The sequence below is a fragment of the Ochotona princeps genome, chromosome 3 (genome assembly GCF_030435755.1).
Source record: "Ochotona princeps isolate mOchPri1 chromosome 3, mOchPri1.hap1, whole genome shotgun sequence".
In the NCBI taxonomy this organism is placed as follows: domain Eukaryota; kingdom Metazoa; phylum Chordata; class Mammalia; order Lagomorpha; family Ochotonidae; genus Ochotona; species Ochotona princeps.
Genome location: NC_080834.1, coordinates 12,083,756 through 12,110,519, shown reverse-complemented (window position 1 = coordinate 12,110,519; position 26,764 = coordinate 12,083,756). Strand labels below are relative to the sequence as shown.

Below are 26,764 nucleotides of genomic sequence, written 5' to 3'. Positions count from 1 at the left end.
AAGTGTCTGCAGGCCAGGTTATATTTGGAAATTCTCTGACAGTACTCTGTCATATGATTAAGGAAATTTCTTTTTTACATATTACTTCTACAAATGACAAAAAATTATTTTTTAATTCTCCTTTTTAGATGCTAACTGACTAAAGGAAATGGTTTCTGACAGCTGCTATAAATACTATAAGGCATTATCAAACAAGCTAAGACACAAAGGAACTCTGGGAACTCCCAGTAGGTCCCAACATATTTTTCCATGTGGCAGCTGTCCCTGAGGCCAGACCTCCACTTGAAGTCATTTCTGAGGGGCAAATGGGGACTCCTTCTAAAGCACCAATGTTCTTCCAGATGAAATAATACAGATTGGCATGGCATACTCTAGTTTGATTTTTGCCTTTGCGCATGTTTTATTAGAAAATAAAAACCATTTTCCTCCTACTTTACTTTGCTCTCAGTTATGAAATAACACGTCAAAGAACAAAATAGTAGCTTAAGGTGGACTTTTAAGAAGACTTTAAATAGTTGGCTGGCAGAAGGCTGGTAATTCCAATTCTCTTGTTCTCATTTTGATACTATGATTTTACCAGGATGTCATAGTACAAATAATGTCAAATTTCTCAGGAGATCAAAGACTTTATTCTTAGAACTTCATATTTTCCACAATAATACACATATAAAGCAAACTTATGTGGCAATTTGAGACGTAGTTTCTTTGCGACATAGAAAAAAAAGTTCTATTTTCTTCATTATTTTAATTGCACACACATGAGGCTCTGAGCATTCTGGAAAAGCTGTAACACACAAGGAAACAAGAAGAACCAGACTACACACTTTTAATGAGACAGTGATTAGAGCCTGTCAGTCTCAATCAGCATCATATGCCTTTAAAAAGCAATGACCGGGCCCAGCGGCATAGCCTAGCGGCTAAAGTCCTCGCCTTGAACGCGCCGGGATCCCATATGGGCGCCGGTTCTAATCCCGGCTGCTCCACTTCCCATCCAGCTCCCTGCTTGTGGCCTGGAAAAGCAGTCGAGGACGGCCCAAAGCTTTGGGACCCTGCACCCGCATGGGAGACCCAGAGGAGGTTCCTGGCTTCTGGCTTTGGATTGCGCAGCACCGGCCGTTGTGGTCACTTGGGGAGTGAATCACCGAATGGAAGATCTTCCTCTCTGTCTCTCCTCCTCTCTGTATATCCGGCTTTCCAATAAAAATGAATAAATCTTCAAAAAAAAAAAACCAATGACCAATTTTCCATGACAGTAGCTGGTTAATGACCTCAATGAACACCCAATAGTTTAACAGCCACAAGATCTACTGTTCTGGAATACCAAAGCTCCAGAAAGATCTTTAAGACCACCTGGATGGGTCACCTACAGCTGACAGTTAAAAAAAGGTACATTCTTGGAGCCTACCCTAGACTGAGGGAGAGACCAATTATCTCCATTTTTACCAAACTACCCCAGTTACTCTTAATCCCATTACATTTGGCCAATCAGATTCAACAGATGCTAAATAGTACTCTCACCAAACAACATTCACTGTGCTCCTGACCAATGCTTCCCTCAAAATCCAGAATACCTTCCCTGAGAAGATGGTCTGAACATTTGGTCAACGGCATGCCCTTTGATTATACCCCAGCAACTACGGCAGAAAGTGGCACGCTTGCAAAACCTCGTGCAAAGCTATGCTGTTACTCCTAACTAGCATTCCTTTCAATCCTGCATGTCTTCCACATCATTCCAAGATACTGTTCAGTACTCACTTTGCCTCAAACCGTTTTTGGTTTAGTCCTGCCCAACAGTTCAGTCTAAGCTAGCATATGAAATGCAATTCCCACCTTATATCTAAAGAAATACAAGAGACATAAGCAGGACCATGGAGCAATCTCAAACTTTCCACATTTTCGTATAATGCAAATACAAAGATGAGCTGCTATAAACACATAGACACACAAGGAAATGCAACAGACACTATGATTTTTAGGTCCATCATTATTTATAAGAAGTTTACAATAATAAAAAAAGTTTTCGGTGAAAAAATGAGTAACAAGATAATTATTCAATCGTTAAAATATGACCAAATAAGTTGCTGGTATTACAGATAAGACTTAAAATAAATTTCAATCTAGTTCTTTCATTTTAAAGAAAGGTTTCCACAGGCCAGTACCCCGGTGTAGTAGGTTAAGCATCTGCCTGTGGTAGCAGCATTCCACATGGGCAACAGTCCCTGCTCCACTGCTCCACTTCCGATACAGCCCCCTACTCCAGCAGGGGAAGTTCGCACAAGTCCTTGAGCCACTGAAACCACGTGAGAAACTCAAGGAAGTGCCTGGCTCCTGGCTCCTGGCTTCAGACCAGCTCAGCTCCAGACATTATGGCCATGTGGGGAGTAAACCAGCAAATGGAAGCACTCTCTCTCGGTTACTCTTTCAAATAAAAAACAAAACAAAACAAAACCAAGGTTTCCACTGAATAAGCCAAGTACACAAATTTCTTTCGCCCCACAACTCATACATTCTAAAACAACAGCAAATAAGATGTTATACATTTCTATACAATTTGTTTCTGAACTTTTCATTAGCATCTTAGAACTCAAAGGGCACTTATTTTCCATAGCTTACTTGTGAACAAGCATCACTAATTTGAAACATGCATTAGTGACTGACTTCTCCGGGTACCCTAAGCTAACAAAATGGGAGGAATGAGGACCCAAATTCAGGCCTTGCTGCAATTTAATATCAGACTCTACAAATATGACAATGACAATGAATACAAGAGAAGTAAAAAATAGAAATAGTCACTGCAATGCAAATCTTGGAGGGCCTACTAGTGCATGACTTGTGTTTTGCTTCGAATGAGAGGCTGCAAAGCAAAGGACCAAGCTCTGGGCACTGATCCCACGGTGGTAAAGACAGCCCCGCTTGTAAAGCTCCCGGGCAGATGTTACTGTCCTCGAGCCATAACGGATGTTACTAACACACAGACACTACGAGATGCAAAAATCCTACAGACGCTTCTTTTCAATTGAGACTGTTAATCAGTTCTCAATAGATCACAGAATTTCAAATCCTCAGTAACTGACAAAAAGACTAACCACTGAGAAAAATGTCTGGCCTGATTTTGGGGCTGTTTTTCTTCTCTCCATAACACAGGACTCAACCTTGTCTTCAGACTTTTTAATTGTAAGACTGTAACACCTGTCAGCAGAAAGCCTGCACACCGCTAACATGGAATGGTATATAATTTATGTAATACATAATATGCTTTTTATATAATGCTTTAGAATATAAAACGGATGTAGGTAAATTAAGTATGACTAGAGTTAGGCTGACCTATAGTGTTTCAAAAGCAGTAAAGGGGACAGAGTAACCCTCTGATACATTTCAAAGCCACATCGAATCAGACCGACTTATTGGCAGTTGTAAAACCACAGGAAAGTAAACCCGACAGAAAACAGCAATGTTTTTAAATGGCATAAATTAGTTTGTTTAATATATATATATATATATATATATACAGCAAACATATCAATTACCTTTTGGCATAGAAAAAAGGTAAATACTATAATACTTTATAAGAGGAAAACTCAAAGTCAACATAAGGGAAAAAAAACTGCAGTCCTAATTCCACTACCCCCAAATCTGTCATTTGACAAAAACTGAGAGATGTTATTCCTCCAGATGTGCTTTTTAATTTCTCAATTCTTTTTCTTTGTTGCCTACACGCCTAGCAAAGAAAAATATTTTCCTTAAGGCCATCCAAATATACTCAACAAATACAGTAAGTTCACCAAATGGACAAGCATATGATGAACTAATAAAGATTCTAGAGCCACAATGTGTATTGATTACATTAGCTGTTTCTTGTTCATCTTCTCCATGTACGCAAGGTGCAAGAGGAATACTTGGATCCAGGTCTAGAGGAATTTGCTGATGAGTGAAGAATATAAAAATACGGACATAAGTAACTGTATATAGAAACAAAAGTGAGGACAAGAGACAGTTCCTAAGGTGAGCCAGGAAGGATGGGTTTTAATCAGTTAGAAGAGGACAAAAAGGCACAGAAATACATACTAGAAGAGCTCAACCGGAGCGCACACGCGTGATGGAACTGGATGAGGATGGAGCTGGAACTCGGGGCTAAAATCGAATCGGTCGTGGCTGCGAAGGCCAGGGGAAGGAATTCAACCTTCACTGCTCAAGCAGCTGGAATTCATCCATTCCAAGATAGAACCCAAGGACAGAGCTGAAATATTTCACCTAACACCCCCAACAGCACTGGAATGAGACAATATATAGGATATGAAGAAATCTTACGAAAGAAACTTAGGACTTGCTACATCCTAAAGCTTTTGCTTTGGCTGCCAGGAAGCAGAGAGAGAAACTCAGTGCTCAGTTTCATCAAGTACTTGCTTCATCTCTCTTCCTTCTAACTGATTGGCTATATATCTTTTTTACAGTCTTATTCGATGTGCACTTTACTGCTGCAGGACGACTCATATCCTATCTTGCTGCAGGATACGTCACAGATAAATAAAATTAAAGTAACATTTGTCTGGGTACCAGGGTAAGGCCGAAGGTGGGTGCTATACTGACAGTTTTTGATAGTTTTTTTGATAGTTTTAAATGAACGAGGACCACGGCTTGCGAGAAGACCATGACTGCAGCTGGTCACTGCTCCAAAGTCCACCAGTGCATCCAGCAACCCATCTCCCACCCGGCTGTCCAGCTTGACCTTCCCGGTAAATCAGGGCTCCGCCCATGATGCCAAAATGACCTTCTGAAACTTGCAAGGCTTCCAAGGCTGCAGATATTTTCAGCTGTATCAGCCTGACTGTCACAGCATTCTGCATGATAGCAGGAGCAAACGAGAGCCTCCCGGGCAAGCCTGACCTTTTCAACTGACAACAGTTTCCTGCCACTCAAAACAACGTTTTCTCCTCCTGTGTCACCTTAGGATATTTTTCTTGCTTAATTATAAGGAATTAATTCTGAGTACAGAACGTTATTTTTCATCACATGAAAACAGAATACTTCAACACAAGTACAGTAAACCTAACACGGACTCCTTTAAAATAATGGTAGATGCTTATGGCTTTAAATATATTTCAGGGTCAATTGATATATCACCTAATTAGTTCATTAGAGACTGGATCCCTAGCTTAACATATCTATTGTTTCTTTTGTAGTGGAAACTCACGTTCCTCTTTCTAATTATGAATGAAAAAGACATGTAAATAAGAACATAACACAAAAAAAATATACACGCAAGTGTACGCACACACAAGCTCTGATAACCGCTATCAGTGTGGTGGTGAGAAACATCAATCGGAAATTCTCAAGCAAATATAGAGCTAGTCAATGACATCCTCACTTATTCCAATGTTGGCAACAGATTAATAGCTTTGAGTGATGAAATGAATTGCCATAATATCTCCACTATTGTAGCTGAATGGGGTATAAGCATTTGCAACTCTATGGTTGGGTTGAACACATGTCTTAAAATGTATCACTTACCAAGCTACCCAACACAAAAACTGGCAGAGTGCTATGTCACGTAGAAATGACATCATAAACTTCACAGGTGATAATGATTTTGAGTCTAAAAGTAGACTTTGCTGATGGTGGCAAGTATTAAGGCAGAGGATATTAGAGGTGAGTCAGATAACACTGGGCACACCATACAGGCACATCAGGCCATTTCATTTATGCCTCCTTTCAAAGCCAGATAAACTTCAGAAATCCTTCCATCATCTCTGCTGTTTTATGGCCGCAATTTTTCTGAAAATTTTTACATCTCATTTCCTTCATTAACTTTTTACAGAACTAACTCGCAGTAGGTCTCAAACGCACATCGCTCTGGGTATTTCTGTAATTTTGTACCAAACTGACGGAAATAAACTGCAAAGCCCTTGAGTTGAGGGCTCTTCCCTCACTATAAGACCCCAAGGGCCCTGCGTGGTAGCCTAGCGGCTGAAGTCTTCACCTTGTAAGCACCAGGATCCCATATGGGCGCCAGTTCTAATCCCAGCAGCCCTGCTTCCCATCCAGCTCCATGCTTGTGGCCTGGGAAAGCAGTCAAGGATGGCCCAAAACCTTGGACCCTGCATCCACCTGGAAGAAGCTCTTGGCTCCTGGCTTCAGATCGGCCCAGCTCTGGCCACTGTGGCCGCTTGGGGAGTGAATCAACAGACAGAAGATCTTCCTCTCTGTCTTTCCTCCTCTCTACATATCGGAGTTTCCAATAAAAATAAAGTAACTATTAAAAAAAAATAAGACCCTGAAACAAGGTACATCTTCCCAAGAGTCAGTGTTCTTACCTGTGAGTCACAGGGTCAGTAAGGCAAAAATCTCACACAGCTGTAGAGCTGTCCAGGATCCCAGTGCCCAAGAGCACACACGTGCCTAGCGAGGAAGCAGCTCTTTTGGTAATTATTACAGTCACCAATGCTCAGATTTTTCACTCTGTCCAGCTTTCATTATCTCAAGAATGGGCACTTTCCTTTAACCCACAAACTTTTAAAAAATCTGAAACTACATCTCTACATTCTCCTGAACAATTCAATCAAAACTTCACAGTGAAGCTTGTTGTACCATGAAGCTTAAGCCAATATTCATGATTGCAAATGGACAGTGTAAGTTAGAAAGTACTGAGTTTTCTACTCTTAAAAGCAGTTTAAATCCTGGCAACGAGGAAAAAATTTAAAAACCCTCTTCACATCCCAGTGTGGTCCTATAGAATAGGTACAGCTACAATCTCACAATTCGAAAATTTGGAAACTAGCCTGCCAAATAGATTTCCCACACAAAAGAAAAGTTAGAGTGAAACGAGGATCATGCACAGACCGAAAAGCCTTTGTCATTAAGGTCAAATACAGCCCGCTGCTCTCTCACAACTTTCTGTATAGACTCTGAAATCTGTCAGTACACAGGGTTTTTTTACTCTTGCTCCTAATTTGGAAGTTGGCATGAAGATTCCATTGAACTCTATATGCCCCAACATCTCTCCGAAAAGCCAGCAGAAATAAGTGAACTTCTCCTGCGTGCGGGGTGCTGCTATAGTTGAGGCACGCTTACACAGAAAAATAAATGAGTTAAATATTGAGTCACATCATTTTAATCAATCATGAGTTTAACTTTTCCCAGCACACAAGATGTAAGAAGTTACTGTGTACACTGGATGATTTTAGGCACATTCCACACCCTGCCCACACAGCCTATTCTGGCCCCTCTGTGCCCACACTGTTTTGCCTGCACATTATTTGTGCGTATCTCCATCCTCCATCACTACACTGGCAACTACCTTAGGAGAAGCACGTATCACCCATGCCCGTGTCTTCCAGAGCACCATGCATGAAACGCAGCGCCCAGGAACCTCACACAGCAAGATTCGCCAAGAGTGCCTGCCTTTAAAGTCCAAAGAGAAACAAAGGCTCTCCCATTTTCCTTCTCTAAATGACATAACTTAATTTCGAATATATTCTAGACAAATCTGAAATGGGAACAATTTGTTAGCAAAGTGGCATGTCTCCAACAAATCTCCATCTTTTAAAGTCATGATCCGTGTCACAGGATTATTCAGGGAACAGACTAACGCATGAAAACAATAAAATACAAAAATATAAAATAAATAAAAGATCTACAAATCCAGGGTATGCACTTGGGGTAATCCCTGTCTTTATGACTTGGTGTCACAACAGCAAAAAGAACACAAAATCATTTGCGAGAAAGTTCACTGTTTTCAATCTTCTCAAAGCACCCTCTTAAAGGACAGCAGAGGGCTGTCCCTACGGCCAGGTACGACACTGCTCGCTCCTGCCACACCTGCGAAACGCCAAGTAGGTTTTGTTTTTGCTTTTACAAATCAAAAAGGTAAACATTATAAGCATTTGTCAAACTATATGCCCCTTGGAACTCAACATCAATGTAACACCACGTGAATTTGTTTCAGCATCTTTTAAACGTATACCTTCTTGTCTTGGATGTTTGTTAGTGCATAGATGGTGTTACGTTACTGTATCATAAACATGCCACATTCATTCCCAGCAGAAGCTGAACGGGGCAAAAAAGAAGGCTGGTTTTGAAGTAAGACAAGATCTGGCCAGATTCCCGTTCAGCTGCTCACCAGCTGTGTGGCTGCAGAGGCAAGTCAACATCTCTGAATCCCACTGTCATCCACACAAGATAGTGTCCACTGCCTTACAGGCCCGCTCATCACATCACCTTGCTGTCTGCATTCATCCAGCCTTTCTCCAGAAAGAACACAGAAACATTCATTGCCTCCAAACACTCCAATACGGACTAGCACCTCGGTTACATCTATCTCATAACTACTGCTTCCCCCAGATTCTGCAAGCAGAGCACTTGAAGCTTCCGGCCTAGCCCAGGCACCACCTCCTGCGCACAGCACGTTCTGGCCACTCAGTGGCACAAACCTGCTCATCGCTTCCTCTGCTGCTTAGTGTACTGCCTCATTATGCAAACGTCTCCATCTTTCTCCCCAACTCAGCTGCACGCCAGAGAGTAAGTACATATTGGATCCTTTTCTCATGTCCTACTGTAGTCCTCTGACCGTAACAGGTGCTCAAAATAGTTCTTAACTGATTGAGGAAAAGGGCCCCAGCACTTAGTAAACTTTCATGAATACGTCTAATATTTTTCTTTTCAAATCAACTGCTCTTAATAACAATATTTAACTTCTAAACTCTTAGACTTCCTTTCTTTTTTTATTAAATTTATTCATTAATTACATTGTGTTGTAATTACATAGAATCTGGGATTCTCCCCCGCACCCTCCCCCCATGGTGGGTTCCTCCACCCCGCTGCATAACCATAGTTCAAGTTTAGTTGAAATTCCCTCCCTGTAAGAATTTGCCAAGCATAGAGTCCAACATCCCATAGGTCAAAAATTTTTCAGAATCAAAAAAGACTAAAATAAAAAAATAAAATGCCATTATCAGCAATGAAAACAGACTGAATATATGATCAAATTCCCAGATGCAAAACCTGTGAATGACCTGTCAAACTGAATGCTAAGTCAAGTTCACAAGACGTCTGGTGCTATTCTAACCATGAGCAAGAAGTGCTTACAGACTTACTTTGGCATCCCTGCTTTTTCCCACGGTCCACACGTAGGATGTGCACTGACTAGCAGCTGGTCAGATCTCTCACTGTTTATACTTCTCACATTCTCACTGCTTCTAGCATGGTTGTCAGTCTTTTTCAATTTTCAAGAAACAAATACTCGGTCACAATCACTGTAAATTGATGTCAATTTACAAGAGTTTAAAATACAGACATTACAGTGTTATCCCACCTCCCACAGGCTAGCTTCTGAAAATAACTATGATTCTATTACAAACCCAAAAAATCGTATTTGTAATACTTCTTCCAATGTCCAATATTTTTTCTGGCTCACTTCCCTTTTACTGAGAGTCATGCTAAATCGATCTGGTTATTTCAGATTAAAATCTCCTTCCAATTATCTGCTTCTCTCTTTGCTGTCCACGTGGTTTTACACATTTCTTTCTCCAAAAGGAAACCACTGTACTTGGTGTTTTAGCATTTGCATTTCTCAACTTTACATACATATTTTAGCACATATATACATATGAAAGTTGGAATTATAACCTAGTTTTAAACAGTTTACTTTCAGTTTAGCTTTCTCTTTAGCAAATTCTCTACACCTCTTATTCATGTCAGTTCTGTTTGAGTTGCGCATGCGAGGTTAACCGTTCAGTGGTTGCAAAAGTTGACATTTTCAGTATGCAACAACAAAACTAATGACAAAATTGACCAAGAAGCCAGACAAAGATACTTCATCACTACTACATTTCACCTAGATTTTTAAAATAAATAAATAAATAGAGCACACAGAAAAATCCTGTGTCTGGACATTACATACAAATACATGAAAAATATGGAAACACCGCTGAGAAAACGTAATGAATTCTGTTAGCAGAACACTGTTCTAGTGCGGCTGACAAACACAGAGTATGTACTGTGTCCGCATTTAAGAGCCATTCCCTTCGTCACGTGTGTGTGTCAGAGCTCCGTGAATACTCACCTCCCCTTCTCTGAGCTCCCATGCCACGCTACCTGACCACTGCATAGGAAATGTCACTTTCTGCTTCACAGTGATTTTCAAAACTCATTTCCCTACCTGACTGCAATTTCTTTCCTAACAAGATGTTCTTGCCAGCCTGCGGTAAACCTGGTGTGGAATTTTTGCCATGACACGTATTCAGCCATGAATCACCTTTATACGACTGAACTCATCCCCAAATCCTAGAATCTTGGAAGCTTTTACAATAAGTCCTCTTTTAGTTAACAGCTTCCACTACTGAAAAATGTAAACACAGAAAATCCAATGTCAAGTATATATTTCTGAAAGCCTCTTTGAGAGGAAAGAATTTCTCACTGTATAAAGTTAGCTACGAAACTACTACAATGGAACTGGTTTCCATATAAACATTACCACTAACCTCTGGATTGCACAGAACTATTTTCTATCAATATGTCACTCACTGTCCAAGAATTCAAACAAATTTATGTTATCTTAGGAAAAGCTAGATCTCCACACACATATTCACATGTAAATTATGTCTTTTCATACCGTACAGGAGCATTATTTTACGTACTTTTATCAGATATAAAGGTACTTCACAAAGTTTAGGGAAAAAATGGACTAGAACATTAAGCTCAGTTTGAGACAAAAAATAAAAGTAAAACGGAGTTTAAAAAAAAAAACCTTCAGTGTTCATAAAATTAGCTGCAAGGGAAAATAAAGCAACTGAAAAGCCACGTGCAGTCTTTTCCTACGTGAAGTCTGAATGGATTTCTTGCAGATCCCTCATATTTTTCACTTCATTGGGCATGTAAATGATACTCTCTGTGTTTCCCAAAATAACATCACAACAAAGCCTTTCCTTCGAGCACATTCACTGCCTGAAGCACAACACTACTTCACAAACCATTTTCACCTTTTAGAAATAATTGATCCCAATGGAAAAGTCATTCTTTTCCTCATATGGCTCTATCTCACCAGAGATTAATGCATCCTAAAATGCTCAAAAGATAAACCTAGAGCAAGACTTCAAAAACAGTGGGAAAAGTACCACATGCAACATTTTAAAAAAACAAGATGCATTCATTTTTATTGGAAAGACAGCTTTACAGAGAGAAGCAGACACACAGATCTCCCACCCAACTGGTTCACTCCCCAAGCAGCCACAATGGACAGAACGGCACCGATCTGAAGCCAGGAGCCAGGAGCTCTTTCAGGTCTCCCATGTGGGTGCAGGGTCCCAAGGCTTTGGGCCATCCTCGACTGCCTTCCCAGGACACAAGCAGGGAGCTGGATGGGAAGTGAAACAGCCATTGACACAAACTAGCGCCCACATGGGAACCTGGCAGTTGTAAGGCTAGAATTTAGCCAGTAGGCTATTGCTTTGGACCCAGAATATTTTAACATATGTTTTTTAAGGGGTCTTCACAGGCTCATGTGACAAAGTATCTCTCTAAGGAACAACGTAATTTCTAAAGAAGTTCTGGGTCCTTCAAACAAATTAAATGTAGTTACTGTAATCACATGTTTGCTAGAACTGGTCTTTTTTTTTCCCCCAAGGAAATAATTATAACAGTCACATATATGTTTTTATTATAGGAAAAATATTATGGAAAAATTTCTCTATCACAAATTTAAAAACATGAAATATATCCAGATATTTAATGCCATATGCCAACAGGTCTTTCTGAATCGTCTGCCTGGCAATCAATAATTCTCCAACCATTACTGAATATGCACTGTGACTCATCAGAAATGATTCACCAAGTTAGTGGGGATCATTCCTCCATTCTCTCTCCCCCACACACAATGAGAGCCACAGGGGCCACACCTCACAGGGGAGACACACTCAAGATGGCCGATGAGAGCCACAGGAACCACACCTCACAGGGGACACACACCCAAGATGGAGGATGAGAGCCACGGGGGCCACGCCTCACAGGGAGACACACCCAAGATGGAGGATGAGAGCTGCAGAGCCACACCTCACAGGGGACACACACCCAAGACGGAGGATGAGAGCCACGGGGGCCACGCCTCACAGGGGACACACACCCAAGATGGAGGATGAGAGCTGCAGAGCCACACCTCACAGGGAGACACACTCAAGATGGCCGATGAGAGCCACAGGAACCACACCTCACAGGGGACACACACCCAAGATGGAGGATGAGAGCCACGGGGGCCACGCCTCACGGGGAGACACACCCAAGATGGAGGATGAGAGCTGCAGAGCCACACCTCACAGGGGACACACACCCAAGACGGAGGATGAGAGCCACAGGAGCCACGCCTCACAGGGGACACACACCCAAGATGGAGGATGAGAGCTGCAGAGCCACGCCTCACAGGGAGACACACCCAAGATGGAGGATGAGAGCCACAGGGGCCACGCCTCACAGGAGAGACACACCCAAGATGGAGGATGAGAGCTGCAGAGCCACGCCTCATGGGAAGACACACCCAAGATGGAGGATGAGAGCTGCAGAGCCACGCCTCACAGGGAGACACACCCAAGATGGAGGATGAGAGCCACGGGAGCCATGCCTCCCAGGGTACACACACTCAGGATGACACGAGCCAACAACCAGGTAGGACTTCCTGAAGAGTTCTAGAAGATGCACCATCCCTCTCTAAGAATCCACTAGAATCATCTTCCTTCTTTGGCATCCTTCAAAAAATAACAGTAAGCACTCTTCACAGGGTAAGAAAAGAGCCACATTTTCCCAGCTTAGAACTCACTGGCATGGCAAAATGCCCTTCAGCTCTGAAAGGAACCGCAAGGCATGTCCCTAGGACGTGCGCCATTGTGCTTTGTTTATCAGTCGCCTGCTTTCTCAAGAATGCGTTCAAATGAGCAAGGCAACGGCTCCACATACAGGAATTCTTCAAAGTCCAAAACTTTGTTACAGAAATATGTTTTTACCTTCCCTGACATTCAAAACGATGCTGTCCTCCCTGCTGCTGGGCTTTACTTCCCATAAGCTCAGCTTTCCTTACCATCTGCTGCTCAGGAAGTTGGATTTACTTGTGTTTTTGTCGTCTTAGGATGGAAAGTCACAGCAAAAGAAAATATATATTAAGCATTTGAAGATAACTACTGTTTACTGGGAACGCTATTTTAAAATGAATTTCAGTCACTCATTTACTGTTGGCAAATTCAGGACAATGATAACTACAGTGTCTCTAAAAGGTTTCCAAGTAGCAATCATACTCTATTCTGGCCTTTGAGAGGTGTTAAGACTCACCCCCTAATTACAAGGCTTTTCTGGCCTATTACTGCCTACCACTACATTTCAGAACTAAACAGCAGATATGAATAAATAAAAACAGATGCCAGGTGATGTGTTTTCTCAAATTTTGGATGTAATGGACAAGAAAAACAAGGCATTTTCTGCATAAAACGCTGCTTTTGCTTCTAATAATAAAGCCCAATTTTATCGTGTTCTGATCAACAAAGTTTGCTTTCCACCCAAATACTCTTCTCCTGCTTTATTCCAGAGCGATGTTGCCCAATAAATAAAACATAAGCAGCAGTTGTGACAGTTTTCTAGTAACCACAGTCCAAAAAAAAAAAAAGAGGCAAAAACAAGTGAAAGTAACCTAGCAAGACCGCCGACATCAATATACACGAAATATCATTATCCCACATCAGAGGTTTTTTAAAATATTACTCAGATGTTTTTCATCCTTTGCACAGTGTTTGAAACGTATGTGTTTCTCATTTAGAGCACTTCCTTATCTGGACATGCCACATCCTAACTGTTCAAGAGCCACACGAGGCTGGTGGCTACTGCTCTGGATGACACTTCGCAGATTTCCAAACATAAGAAGATTTGTGAACTAAAGGTCCAGGCCCTTCCAATATGGTCGCTCTGCTCTCGGGTTGTCCACATTAAGGAAATCACTTAACGAGCCTATTTCTCCTTTTTCTACCCACCCATAGTTCTCATTGTCCCCGCTGGAAGGCATCTTTTTTCCTCAGAGTATTAAAAATAAACAAAAAAATATCATTATCCTACTCTTCCACAAGACCTGAGATGCCTTCTAATCCACACATCCATCAACAAGCAGAAAGGAACCGGCCTACGCTGTTTCCACAAATGGACATGTCAACTGAAAGCTTAATGGATGGTGACATGACAAACCCAAAGGCCAGCTTCGGCGCGTACCGCCACGGCAGGGAAGCTGACAGAACCAAGTGGAGTCCCCTTCCTCCACGGGAAACACGCTGTGGGACACTCTTCCCTTCCCTCCCGCCCCGCCCCCACCCCTCAGGACACTCTCCGCCAGTTCAGCAACTGAATCTGGTGTTTCATTTCATAGGAATTCAGTGCCCAGAGGAAGAACAGAATGCTGGCATCAATTCTTAATGAATTCAACTTGAAGTCTAACTTTGCCTCAAATGCGGAAATATAAACACAGCCATCGTATCACAAGCTCTGTACCACGTTGGTGTCTGTTCTGGCACGCCTGCGTGCAGCACCACACTTGGTGTCAGTCTACACACAACTCTGGTCATAGAGAGTCACAAGAGAAGGACAAAATGAAACCAGGCACAGGGGAGGCTTTTCTGAGTCTCTCGGTAATAATACCCCCCGATTATTATGTCTTAAGTGACACTATAATTATAGACGGATGAGCAGGTTTTCGGCTGCTGACCCAACCTGTTCCCAAAGGCAACTTTAGTACCCTTCAGTGAGGAAACTCCCCCATTAAACAACCAGAACTAGGAATTATGTCTGCATTTAGAGAGAGGGCCTAACAAGGTAGTAATAATAACAATACTATAGTAATCCTCAAACAAAACAGATGAACTGTCTACGCTGTACTTTTTCCCCCAAAGAACAGTTTTAAACTGCACACTTGTCACCACTTTCAAGAAAAGACACACAGGTGACAGTACCGTGATTTTTCTCAGGCAACAAGGTAACTTCTTCAGGATCTCTAGCTCCAATTCTATAGGCAAGACAGCCCAACGACATATTCTTGGGGTAAATTTTACAATCATTGAACTTTCATCTTGTCTGGGTGATCTTACTCTATCCGCACAGCACAGCCAGGGGAAAGACCCGGGTTCTGAGGAACCCACAGGAAGAGATAAGGTGGCGTGGGTCATTTCTTTTGCTGGTGAAGAATAGTAGTGTTCTAAATATCCTCTTTGTACAAACAGACACTCCGTTGGAACCCAGGAGGCAGGAACACTGTGTCCACTGGTGTAGTATTTCAAAGCATGTTGGGTGGGGGGCTTGCAAATGCTCAAGGCATTAATTAGGACTTTTCCCTTGGTGTATTAATTTGCTTAAGTGCCTCCTCAGAGTGGGGCAGAGTGTGCCTTCCATTTGCTGCCGCTCCTGCCTGCACTGGTGGGCACAGGAGTGAAGATGGTGGCATAACCTTGGGGCAGCTTTTTAAGTTGGATTGTGGGGAGACACACACGCCCGGGGCGAGGCGGGCAGATCCGCAGCGGAATCCCAGCGGCCACACACTCCCTCTGGGCTCAGGACCAACAGGACGCTGCGTGCAAGCGACGCCCTTGTACTTGGGAAGCTCAGTGCCCGGGGAAGGCACAGCCCCACCTTATACCTGCTCCTGTTACAGCCTCTGGAATCAAAGTATTCTCACATGACACATTACTACCAATAACAGATTCCGGCTCTGTTTGAAAAAAAAAAAGTGCCGGGCTGGGCTGGAAGGGTGGGAGGGGGGGATTTCATATTTGTCCTGCTTTTGTCTAAAAACCAAAACCCAAGTACTAACTAGTTTTCATTCTCTTCAACCGTTCCATGAAAGCCATTCAACCAACCAACTGCGACTCCACCCGACAGTTTCTATACTTACTTTTCTTACAGTTTCTGAGTGACGCACTACCAAACGCTGGGGGCTGGGGTGGAAGGGGGTTGGAAAGGGAGGGAGAGAGGCAGGAGCCCTGTTCCTCTCCCTTTCTCAAGCAGGGCGTCTTCCGCCCTGTAAACTTGGCAAAAGGCGAACGGGACTGAAATACAGCGCTCTCCATATAAGGCAGCCCAGCTAAACATGTCATGCGTAATTTATGGGTAAGCAGGCAGAGAATTAACCTTTGCATGCACAGAGCTGGCCCCGAGGAATGGAGGGCTGGGTGTCAGCCCGGAGGCCAGGACTTGCGGGGAGGACCCGCGCGCGGGCTTTCCTTCTGGGCCGCCCAGGCCGCCAAGTTGTAAGCACCCTTCTTCCCGCACCTGTTTCCCGGCTCCCCACCCTGCTCGGCCTCGGCGCTCCGTCTCCCCGCGTGGGCCCCGCTGCGCCGCCCTGAGCCCCGGACGCTCTCCCCCGGGGGCGCGAGGCGCATGGGGGGAACCGGGACACGCGGCGCCCACGAGCTGCTGGGCGGCCACTCCCGGCCAGGCCGTGGGCAGCGTGGGGACAATGAGGCGCGGGGGACGCGCGGCGCGGGAAGAGGGCAAAAAAAAAAAATGGAAACTCACCTCTCACATGTTTTTCAGAGGCAGCCCGACTGTCGACCGACTGACTGCCCAAGGCATTGTGGGAGTCATGGGTCCCAGAGGCCCGCGGTGGAGGAAAAAAAAATGGAACTTGTCAGTTCCTCGTCACGGCAGCATGGTGAGCGCCACAACTCATTCAGCCGCAGTGAAAAGACTGTTGCAAGTCGCGCTGCAGCCTCTTATCGCCCAGCTCGGGTTTCCGCCGCCGCTGCTGCCGCTGCGCGGCCCCTCCCCCGCGCCCAGCCCCACCAGGAAGCCCGGGGCGGACTCGCCGAGCTCGGGGACGCACGCGGCGGCCGCCCGGCGCGCCTGTCCTTGGCGCCCGCGCCCTGGCGCACGGCCGCCGCCCCGCGCCCTCGGCCCCCGGCCCGGACACGCTCGCCGGGGCTCCCGGGGCGGCGGCGCGCTCGGCGGCGCCGGGAGCGGAGGGCGGCCGGGGCCCGGCGCTGGCACGGCGCATCCCCTCCGCGTCCTTTTGGTACCTTCCATCTTATATACGTCCCACGCGAGCACCTCGCAGCCGCGGGTGCCGCGGGATCCCGCACGCACGGGCCCGGCCGCTGCCACCACAGCCACCACCCGTCAAACCCCGCAACCCCCAGGGGGCCCTTGGGTGGGGCTTTGCAAGGTTAGGCTGAAGGTTACGATCAGAGCACAGACCCCAACCTCTCTGGATCTGGAGGGACTGACGCCTCAAAATGTACCACACGCGGGCGGGAAAAAAAATACTGTAACACCGCCGCTGTGCTTCTGTCTCGAGGAACGGGGCAGTGCACAAGCTTGGAATTCCGGTGCAGAACTGGAGGTCACACGAGCACAAACACTCACGCACCAGCTTCCTGCCTGCTGTGGAAGGGATATGCCAAGGGGAAGAGCCCCTGTGTGGCCCAGTTGGCTCTGTGTGATTTACAGAAAGCAGGGCTCTCTCTAAAAGACCGCGTTCTAAAGCAGTGTGGCATATTCCCAGATCATTAACTCCCTGGAAGCTATAAGATCCCTTATTTGAAATGGGAAAAATTCTAGACTTTGGGGAAATAAAGTTTTGGGAAATGTGTGGCCAGGATTTCCCTTGAATTAAAGGAATTTTGCTCACTTCTTCCTGCGTTTGGGGCACAATTTAAGACAAAACGCTGAGGCAGGTACAGACTTCTTCCCACAGGTTTCTTGGGTACTGTTAAGAAGGATGGGACTGGACTAAGACAGAAGCTAAAGAACAGATGTGCCTTCCAGATGGCATCAGTAACGGGTTTGTGCACTTGAATCTGTGCTGGGCCCACCAAACACCGAGGTCCTACTGTGCACTGATCCTGTCTAGAACAGTTGCCAATGTACTGTACCCAAGTGCCAACCTGGCAGAAGAAAGCAGGGATGGGCACTTTGTATTTGCTAAGTGGTACCTATCCCAAGCTATCAGGACTTTATTTCTTGTTCAGCAGTGGTTTCAACAAAAAGTGCCTTTGGTGGGGGAGATGCAAGTGTACAGAGTGGGTAGGTACAGCCTAGATAATACCTCTGCTAGGAAAGTGACAAACGCCATGACTTCTGCCTGAGAGGAAGGCCCAGAAGAGGGCCAGAGAAGGCTTCCCGGAGAGGAGAAGTGTAACTGATACCTCACAAGGTGTGTACAAGGTCGTTCCGGGGAAAGGGGGACCCAGGCTGCATAGAGTGCACTGGCCTGCCATCCCTTCCGCATTAAATGAGAGGAAGGTGTGACAGAGGGTTACAGGAGATGAGACCAGCAGTAGATGTGTGTTAACACAGGAAATCTCCACTTTACTCTGAAACTGAACAACTAGGAAAGGGGACTCTGCAGGAGCAGCAGTTGGAGTGGGAACCCGCATTTCCGAAAAGCTCCAGCGGCAGCAGTGTGGAGGGCGAGTCGGCGCTGAGGGGTGGCCCCCTGAAGAGAGAGTAGGTGTGGACAGACTGGAATAGTGACTCATTCAGGGAGTGAGGAAGGGAGGAGCCTGGGGAGACTCCCAAGCCTGGCTTTGCCTACAGACTGCGCCTTGCCTTTCCATTTCTTCCCTTTGCCTCCCGTTCTTTGTCAGAATGAAGCGGTGACTTCTGTGCACCGTCTTCCACCCGCGTGGCCAGTGGGTGCCCACTGGCCTCCGTGTCCCTCTCCGCAGAAAGCCCCTTGAATCACCAACGACTCATTCTGACTTCAGGAATTTCTTTGAGTTATTCTCAAATCTTTGCAGACTTCCACACCCAGGTTCTTGATAATTTTTTTTCCTAATATGGGTTTTAAAAGGTGCTGTTTGGGGCAATATGGTGAAAAACAGGCTTTTGAACCTGTGTGTGTGTGTGTGTGTTACAAGGGAAGTTATTTTTCTACTTAAGTCTGGAGGAAGGATGGACATCTGCAAACAAAAGAGAAATTGAACCTGAAACAGATTTTCTGCTCCACTGAACAAAACAAAAAGAAATACAAGAAAGACCCTTGAATGTTCAAAACAGGAGAATAAGTGCCCCAGGACATGGCAAACATACCCCTATGTTACTTTACAGCAGATAAAAAAAGAACGAATATCTCGGGAAACACATCACACAGTCATCAGTCTACTCACACAAAAAGGAATCAAAACTGACTGTGATAAGAAACCACCAGTGGATCCTACTTTTTTTTTCTTTATCATTGACAACAACAAGGAATGAATAACAACATTTGAGTTTTGGAAGCACTGTAGCAAAACCAAAATCCTATGCTAAAACTATGAAGCCATGTTGCCAGCTTTTGGCTTCACCCTAACCACATTTCAGATTGTGGAGGTCCCTAGGAAAACAGTATGGCAAGGAAAAGTTACTAGTGTCCATGAAAACGCTGTGGCTATTCCCTCCATGCCAGCAGGGCATTAGACCGCCTCCTACTGCCGCGAAGTATAGTGACCGCACGCCGTTTCTCAGGAGAGGCCATCTACAAACAAAATAACGGTCATTGTGAGGTGGAGAAGGGAATTACGGAAAACAATTTCAGATGAAATAAAACTCATTTTCACATAAAACAAAGAATGGTTTCTGCAACTTCGTAAAAACACTTCCAGCCGTTCTAAACCTTAATTGTACCAATGAATCCCCAAAGAAATTCAGTTAACGGGTACAGCTTTTACAGATAATATCAACTCCTTCTTTACCAACACCACAGATAAAGGAAATAGCAGTGTTTAGCTTTTTTCGGGCAAATGGGAGTATTTAAGGCCTCTCTGTGTGTGAATGTGTGTGAGTGTGTGTGCGTGTGTGTGTGTGTCCTGTCCTGTAGACCACTTTCACAGCTCAGTAAGTGCTCCCTGCCTGTGTCCACACTCCCTCACCCAAGCACGTTAATAAAAATGTCTGAAGATGGCATATTTTAAAAATAAATATAAAAAGGTCTTAATCACTGATCAAGAAACGTTTTTATCATACCAGGGTAAAAATAATTAATTACAAGATGGTATCAACACTAGGTCCTTCCCTTTCTAATTCTTAAATATAAAGTTTAAAAGAAGTTTCTAAAGGCCAGCGTTGTGGCATAGTGCTCTCAACGTCTACCTGAGGTGCCAGCATCTCATATGGGTGGCTAGTTCTAGTCCTGGCTGCTCCACTCCCCATCCAGCTCCCTGCTTGTGACAAAGTAGTGGAGGGTGGCTCAAGTCCTTGGGAGCCTGCACCCAGGTGGGAGACCCAGCAGAATCTCCTGGATCCTGGCTTTGGATCGGCTCAGCTCCAGCCATTTCGGCCATCATTTGAGGCACAAACAAGTGGGTGAAATTGCTCTCTGTGGAACTCTGCCTTTCAAATAAAAAGAAAAGATTTAGTCTTTTAAAAACACGGTTCTAAAAAGTAATGAGATATTTAAAATATTCTTTTATGGAGAATAACTTTGAAGTAGATACATTGAATTGATCTACAATAAAGAAGTCCGCATTTTTTTTTTAAAAAACGCAAACCTTCAGTGAGGAATGATCAACAGAAATGGTAAATGAATGCATTAAAAACCCTGAGTCCTCTGGAAAGTACCTCAGGGTATCCAAAATAAATAGATTTCAAAGCAAGAAGTGGAGAGATGTACACAAATACGTATTTTATAGAAAACATGGACTTAATTCATCTTCTAGAATCTTTAAATATTTTGTTCACAGCATACATTATTCAAATTATGCCCATTATTTAAATATAAATTATATGTATTCTATTATAGACTTTGTATAGTACATAATCTATACATAGTATATACCTCTCATTGTATAAATAACATTACAGCCAAAATGTTATTTAAAAGCAATATATATGTCTTAAAATACTTACAAAAAATATTTACATACATTAAACAATTAAAGTAGTCCATGATTGCACATTTCTCAACTGACTTTATCTGAAAATTAATTCTAAATTTTCAATAGTTATGTTGATACAGCAGTAGGGCAAGAGGCAGCAAACACACTTCAGAATGAACAGCTCAGAACTATGGAACTTTCAGAGTGAGTGGACGGCTCGAGGCCATCTGGCCATGTTCCCTTTTCAGACCAGAGGGCAGCACTGTGAAAGGAGAGCACACCTAGCACCACTGTCTTCAATCTCTTGGACTTTCTGTTCTCGCTGTCTTTTAAAACTCCATTTTATTTATTTCAAAGGCAGAGTTACAGTGAGAGAGGGAGGGAGAGAGAGAGAAATGCCTTCATTCACTCCCCCAGACAGTCACAGCAGCTGGGGTTTGGCCAGGCTAAAATCAGAGCAAGGAAACTCTTCCAGGCCCCCCACATCGGTGGGGGTCCAAGCCCTTAAACCAACTTCTGCTGTTTTCCCAGGCACATTAGCAGGGCCCTGGATCAGAAGTGAAACAGCCAAGATAATCCATTGCCTGTATGAGATGCTGCCCTGCAGGCGGTGGCTTAAGCTCATCCGCGGGGACAAGGGGCAAGCCTTTGGCCTAGCAGTCAGCACACCATTTGAAACATCCCCTTCCCCTATGCAGTGTCTGTGGAAGTCCTGGCTCAGTTTCCGATGCCACCTTCCTGCTGAGGTAGACCCTGGGAGGCTGTGATGATGGCTCCAGTGACTAGGTTACTGCTATCCATCTCAGACAACCAGATTAAATTCTTCATTCCTGGCCTTGTCCTCAGCCTGGAGTTGCTGGCATCTGGGGCGTGAACCAACAGATGGAAGATCTCTCTCTGCCTATTGGTCTTGTCTCTCTTCTTTTCAAATGAATTTAAGTGAACAAATAATGCAGACCTGACAGTAAACCAATTTGAATGTTAAGTATCATGTTAGACCTCTTGAACTGAGATTCTTTCTTCCTCCTTTCATTTTGCCAGTTTTTGTTCTTTCCATTTTTCCATCCTTCCTTTTTCCTACCCAAACAGAGCACCCCTTTACATGCAGTGGCATTACGCATTTCAAAAATATTATTGAGTGTCAATCAGACCTTAATCTTCATCGAGAATTTTTAGCTATATGAGTAAACAGCACAAATCCCATTCCTCAGAGGATCGCATTCTACCAGGAGACAAACGATGAACCAGCAAAAAATAAGAGAAAGAAAAAGAAAAAACATGGCAAGTAATTTTAAAGGAACACAAACCCTAGGAAATAAAATATAGCAGGCTGTAAAGATGTTAAACAGGATGGACAAAGGTGATCATATCCAAAGAGTTTTTCTGAAGAAGGAACTCCAGTGGGGACGAGAGGTCACAGCCTAACATCCTGAGGTCAATGTAAGGTCCGAGATCCAATGATGAATAAAAACTTACAGACTACCTAGCCACAGGGAACTTAGAGTCAAGCACAGAAACGATGCATTTTAATCCAACTAAATATACTAAATTAGAAAGCTGTAATTAAGAAGTGTGTTTTCCCATTTGGGAACACGTAAAATCTTTAGTTGCAATTAGAGGTATGAGCAGGTGGGGGGGGTGAGTGGAGTGGAACAGGGGAACCCGTGACCTGATAGGTTTTTCCCATATATTACTCTACATTTCTCTTCCAATGTGGACACTAATGGCCAAATGTCAGAACAGAACAGAACAAGTATATCACTGCTGAGAATGAGAGAAACAGAAAGAGTTGCCCATGTCTTAGCGGGCAAGAAGAGCTAACAGCTGGATGCTGAGCAGCCAGAAATGGTTTGGTTCAAAACTTAGAAATGGAGCACATCAAACATTAGAATCATTCTTGGAGTTGAAAGGAATCCCTAAGATATACACCTCTGAGCCTGAAGTGAAGTGAGATAAGTATTAAACCTGTAAATTGTTGAATTCAGAATATCTTTATAGCAATCAGCAGTGATTTCAGTTTCCGAAGATAATTAATGTTACTATCACAGTTAGTTTCTTTCTGGAGTGTTCCAAGGCATTCTGTTAACATGCTTACATTACACTACATATGCAACTTTGTTTTTGGATTTCTCTTTTTATTTAATCTTTATAACTTAGCCTTATAGAACAAGTAGCAATTATTATGCCATTCATTATAGCTTTCATTTTTCATATGAGATAACAGAGGCTGGACAGTTGACCCTTGCCCGAAATCTTGCAGGTACTAAGATTTGAAACCTTGTATCATGTGTTCCTAGCCTATAGTCCAATATTCTGAGTTAATCTGTAACGTGAAACATATTTCTGAATGTTCTACCTAGAGCGTACATACAGACATACTGTGGACTGTCAAAAAGGAAAAGAAAATATGCATTAGCCATCTTTTAATGAAGAAAACATTCAAAAATAAATGTGAAATTGGCAGCCAAAAGGATGTATTAACCACCTATGCTTCTAATACACAACTACATGGATTATTGTAGAATGCTTGTTATCATGTCCTAAAACTATGAGGCCAAAATCTCTTGTAATCTTATAATAACAAATAGGTCTTATTAGAGTATGTGTCAGAGTGCAACTATTCCGTGTAGTGTAATCCCAATATTTCCATATGGTAACTTTCACGTAGGGGGGAAAAAAAACAACAAAAATGTAGCATAGCCTTATTTATTCCAGAAGACAAACTATTTTAAAATACCAGTGGCCAGATGGGTTTTTCTTGTCCTAAATGTCCACTGCATCTACCTACTCATTTTATTCTTGAGTTTCTGAGGTTCCTTCTTTTTGTCTTCTGTGATATGCTCTTTGGATATATATTTTTTATTTGCTTGTTCCTCGTTACCTTTTGAGTTTCCAGGAATTACCTTGAAATCATATCTCAATAGGTGTCCTAAAGGGAATAACAATTTTGTAGACACATCTTTATCTCTGCCTCCATGCTTTGCCTTGTGTCAGAACTGAGCAGTAAGATTGTGTGAATTTTAATATCTTTGGAACCTGTATATGACAATTTCTTCTTAACTCTTCTGAAAAATTCCTTGTACATTCTGAAACTCTTCTGAAAAATTCCTTGTACGTGTAAGCTGGGAGCTATGTTGTGCGATGAGGATTCAGAAGTTCTCATCTGCTTTAAGTGTATACAGTTGACTCCAGCAGTAGGGACAGACATGAAGGGAAAAAAAAAACACTGTTGGAAAAGAATGTAGCAAGTGAAACACTAGCAACTTCAACAAACCCTGCATGCTTATTTTTCTTGGGTTAAACAGGTGACACGGAAAGAGAGGAAGACAGAGAATCTCAAGGAACTAACCAATGACAAAGTTACCTGGCACGTGTTAAGAGATTTGTGACAGAAAAACAATCCGAGAAAAGTCACCAAAGTCGTTACGAAGAGACTGGATAACGTCAATAGGTCATGGCTCTAGCAACAGAAGAGTGATATCTTTCTGACTTTCACACCGCCACTGAATTGGCTTTTCATTACTATGATGAAATGCCTACCAAGCTACTCACTTTGGCTCCTGATTTGGAGGCTCACAGTCTAAAAAGGACCTTGTGACGTTGCAGGATGGTGATTGGCAGAGCATGGACAAACAATTGCTTATCAAACCAGTAGGAAGTAGCCAAGCCTGTCTTGAGAACTATATATATTTTTATTTTATTTATTTATTTTTAAGTGTATTTTACTTGAAATTCAGAATGAGACAGAGAGAGAGAGACAGATTTTCCATCGACTGGTTTACTGCCCAAAGCTGAGAGCCAGGAGCTTCTTCCAAAGCTCCTATATACCTGCCAGGGGACCAAGGACGTGAGCCACCCTCCACTCCCAGACCATAAGCAGGGAGCTGGATCAGAAGCAGAGCAGCCAAAACTCAAACCAGAACCCGTAAGGCACACCGGCATGCAGGTGGAGGGTTATGCTATTACCCCACTACTCAACTGGCTGGGAGAATGGTCTTCCTGGGGCTGTGTCCTAAGGACCTCCCACTAGGCCCACCTGCTAGCTAGACACTGTAATTGGATTAAGTTTCCAGCTCTTAGCACCATCCACTTAGTTACCTTGATATGTAACTGCCAGCACGTTTTCAGAAGTTCTGTCCTATTCATACCACAACAGTTATTGTAAACAAAAATAAACCTACTAAGTGCCAAGTCTATTTCCCAAAAACAGGGGTTAGGGATAGGGGTTACAGAGCAGGGGTTCTATCTTGGTAATGCTGAAGCAGGGGCCTTAAATCTCTACCTCTTTGCCTCCCCTGGACCTTCAGGTCACAAATCCTCAACTAGGTGATAGGAGATTATCTGATTAGAGTCATTCACACCCAGGCAACAATGAAGCTTAATCCTTCAAGAGTGTTTGCTTTGACAAAGGACAGCTTGTTAACCCTAATGAACCTCTAATTGGCAGAATGGTGCTTGGTGGAAGGATACGCCCACTCCCAGCTCCCCAGGGTCGCTACCACCTCCACTTCCTATCTTTTCTGTTTCTCCTCCAGAGGTAAAGCAAGAAAGGAAGTTGATAGATTTGAAATTTGAAGAGCTCTAATGTCACAATTTCTCTTTGAACATTCAAGGAAAGTTAAGAACTGATCACTATGAGCCCATGCTAGAAATAAAAAGAGGAGAATTAGAACAGTCCTTCTTCACTCAACTGTATTTTTAAATCAACAGAGCACAACCCAGACCAATTGGGTCAAATTTAATCCATTTCTGGGAATGGCATCTAAGCACTGTCTTTTTTTAAGCCTTTTAAGTAATTCCAATATGCAGTCAAGGCTGCTTCCTTGTGAGCTAGAATTTATGAAATGGAAATGATCCATCATCAGTGACAATCTGTGATCCCTATTGCCCTTCTTCGTCAAATGAAGTGATTTGACTCAGTAGGAACAGTATTAACTGCAGCAATTTACGTATCGAGGTTAGGATTGGATAAATGATACCCTGTGCTTCTAGGAATGTGGGTATTAAGATCTAAATTGGCGACGCAGGACCACTTTTCATAGAGCTGATGGAAAATGGTGCTTCTTCAATAACAAATACATGTTTCACTTAGAACAGGTAAAGAACTGGGTCTACATGCTGTAAAGCAAACTCACCAAATCTGAATGGAGCAGAGGGTAACTGTGTATTCTAAAATGCTGCCGTTGGCATTTGTTTAAAATTATAACCCATCCAGTATAGTGGTGTAGTAGGCTAATCCTCTGCCTGTTAGCACAGGCAGTTTGGGTTCCAGCTACTCTACTTGTAATCCAGCTCCCTGTTTATGGCCTGGGAGAGCAGCGGAAATGGCCCAGGTCATTGGGCCGCTGCACCCACATCCGAGACCTGCAAGTAGCTCTTGACTCCTGGCTTCGAATCAGCTCAGCTCTGGTCATTTGTGGAGTAAACCAGTGGATGAAAAACCTCACTCTCTGTTTCTTTTTCTCTATTTAAAAATATTTTCAAATAAAAATAAATAAATAAACCCTAAAAAAAAAAAAAAAAAAAAAAACCAAACTCTATCACCAGGCCCGGTACAGTAGCCTAGTGGCTAAAGCCCTCACCTTTTATGCACCGGGATCCCATGTGGGTGCCAATTTGTGTTCTGGTTGCTTCAGTTCGAGAAACCTACCTTTAGTCTGGGAAAGCAGTTGAGGATGGCCCAAAGCCTTGGGACTCTACACGCAGGTTAAAGACCCAGAAGAAATTCCTGGCTTCGGATCGGCTCAGCTCCTGTCACTGCAGCCACTTGGGGAGTGAACAAGATGGGAGATTTTTCTCTGTCTCTCCTGCTGTTTCTAAATCTGCCTCTCCAATAAAAAAAAAATAAACAAATCTGAAAAATCTATCCTCTGTCTCCTACTAAGAAATTGTGATAATAATCTCCCCTGAGAAAGATGTGAGAGTCTCAGTTCATATATGTCGTGTGTCAAACTCGATAGGAAGCT

General features: G+C 43.4%; 1 protein-coding gene across 20 annotated transcripts in view; it reads right to left on the bottom strand.

The window, feature by feature from the left end:
* The window catches only part of MBNL1 (muscleblind like splicing regulator 1), a 191,252-nt gene that overhangs the window by 148,282 nt on the left and 16,206 nt on the right, over positions 1–26,764 (bottom strand). For 4 of the 20 annotated variants that reach the window (XM_058661453.1, XM_058661463.1, XM_058661457.1 and 1 more), the window contains exon 1: positions 16,522–16,657. The exons of 3 other annotated variants lie outside the window; for them this stretch is intronic. The gene's annotated coding sequence lies outside the window, so the exon portion shown is untranslated. Of the gene's footprint in view, positions 1–15,898; positions 16,186–16,521; positions 16,725–26,764 lie in introns of those variants that run through there. 13 more of the 20 variants (XM_058661454.1, XM_058661458.1, XM_058661459.1 and 10 more) reach the window with 7 other exon arrangements.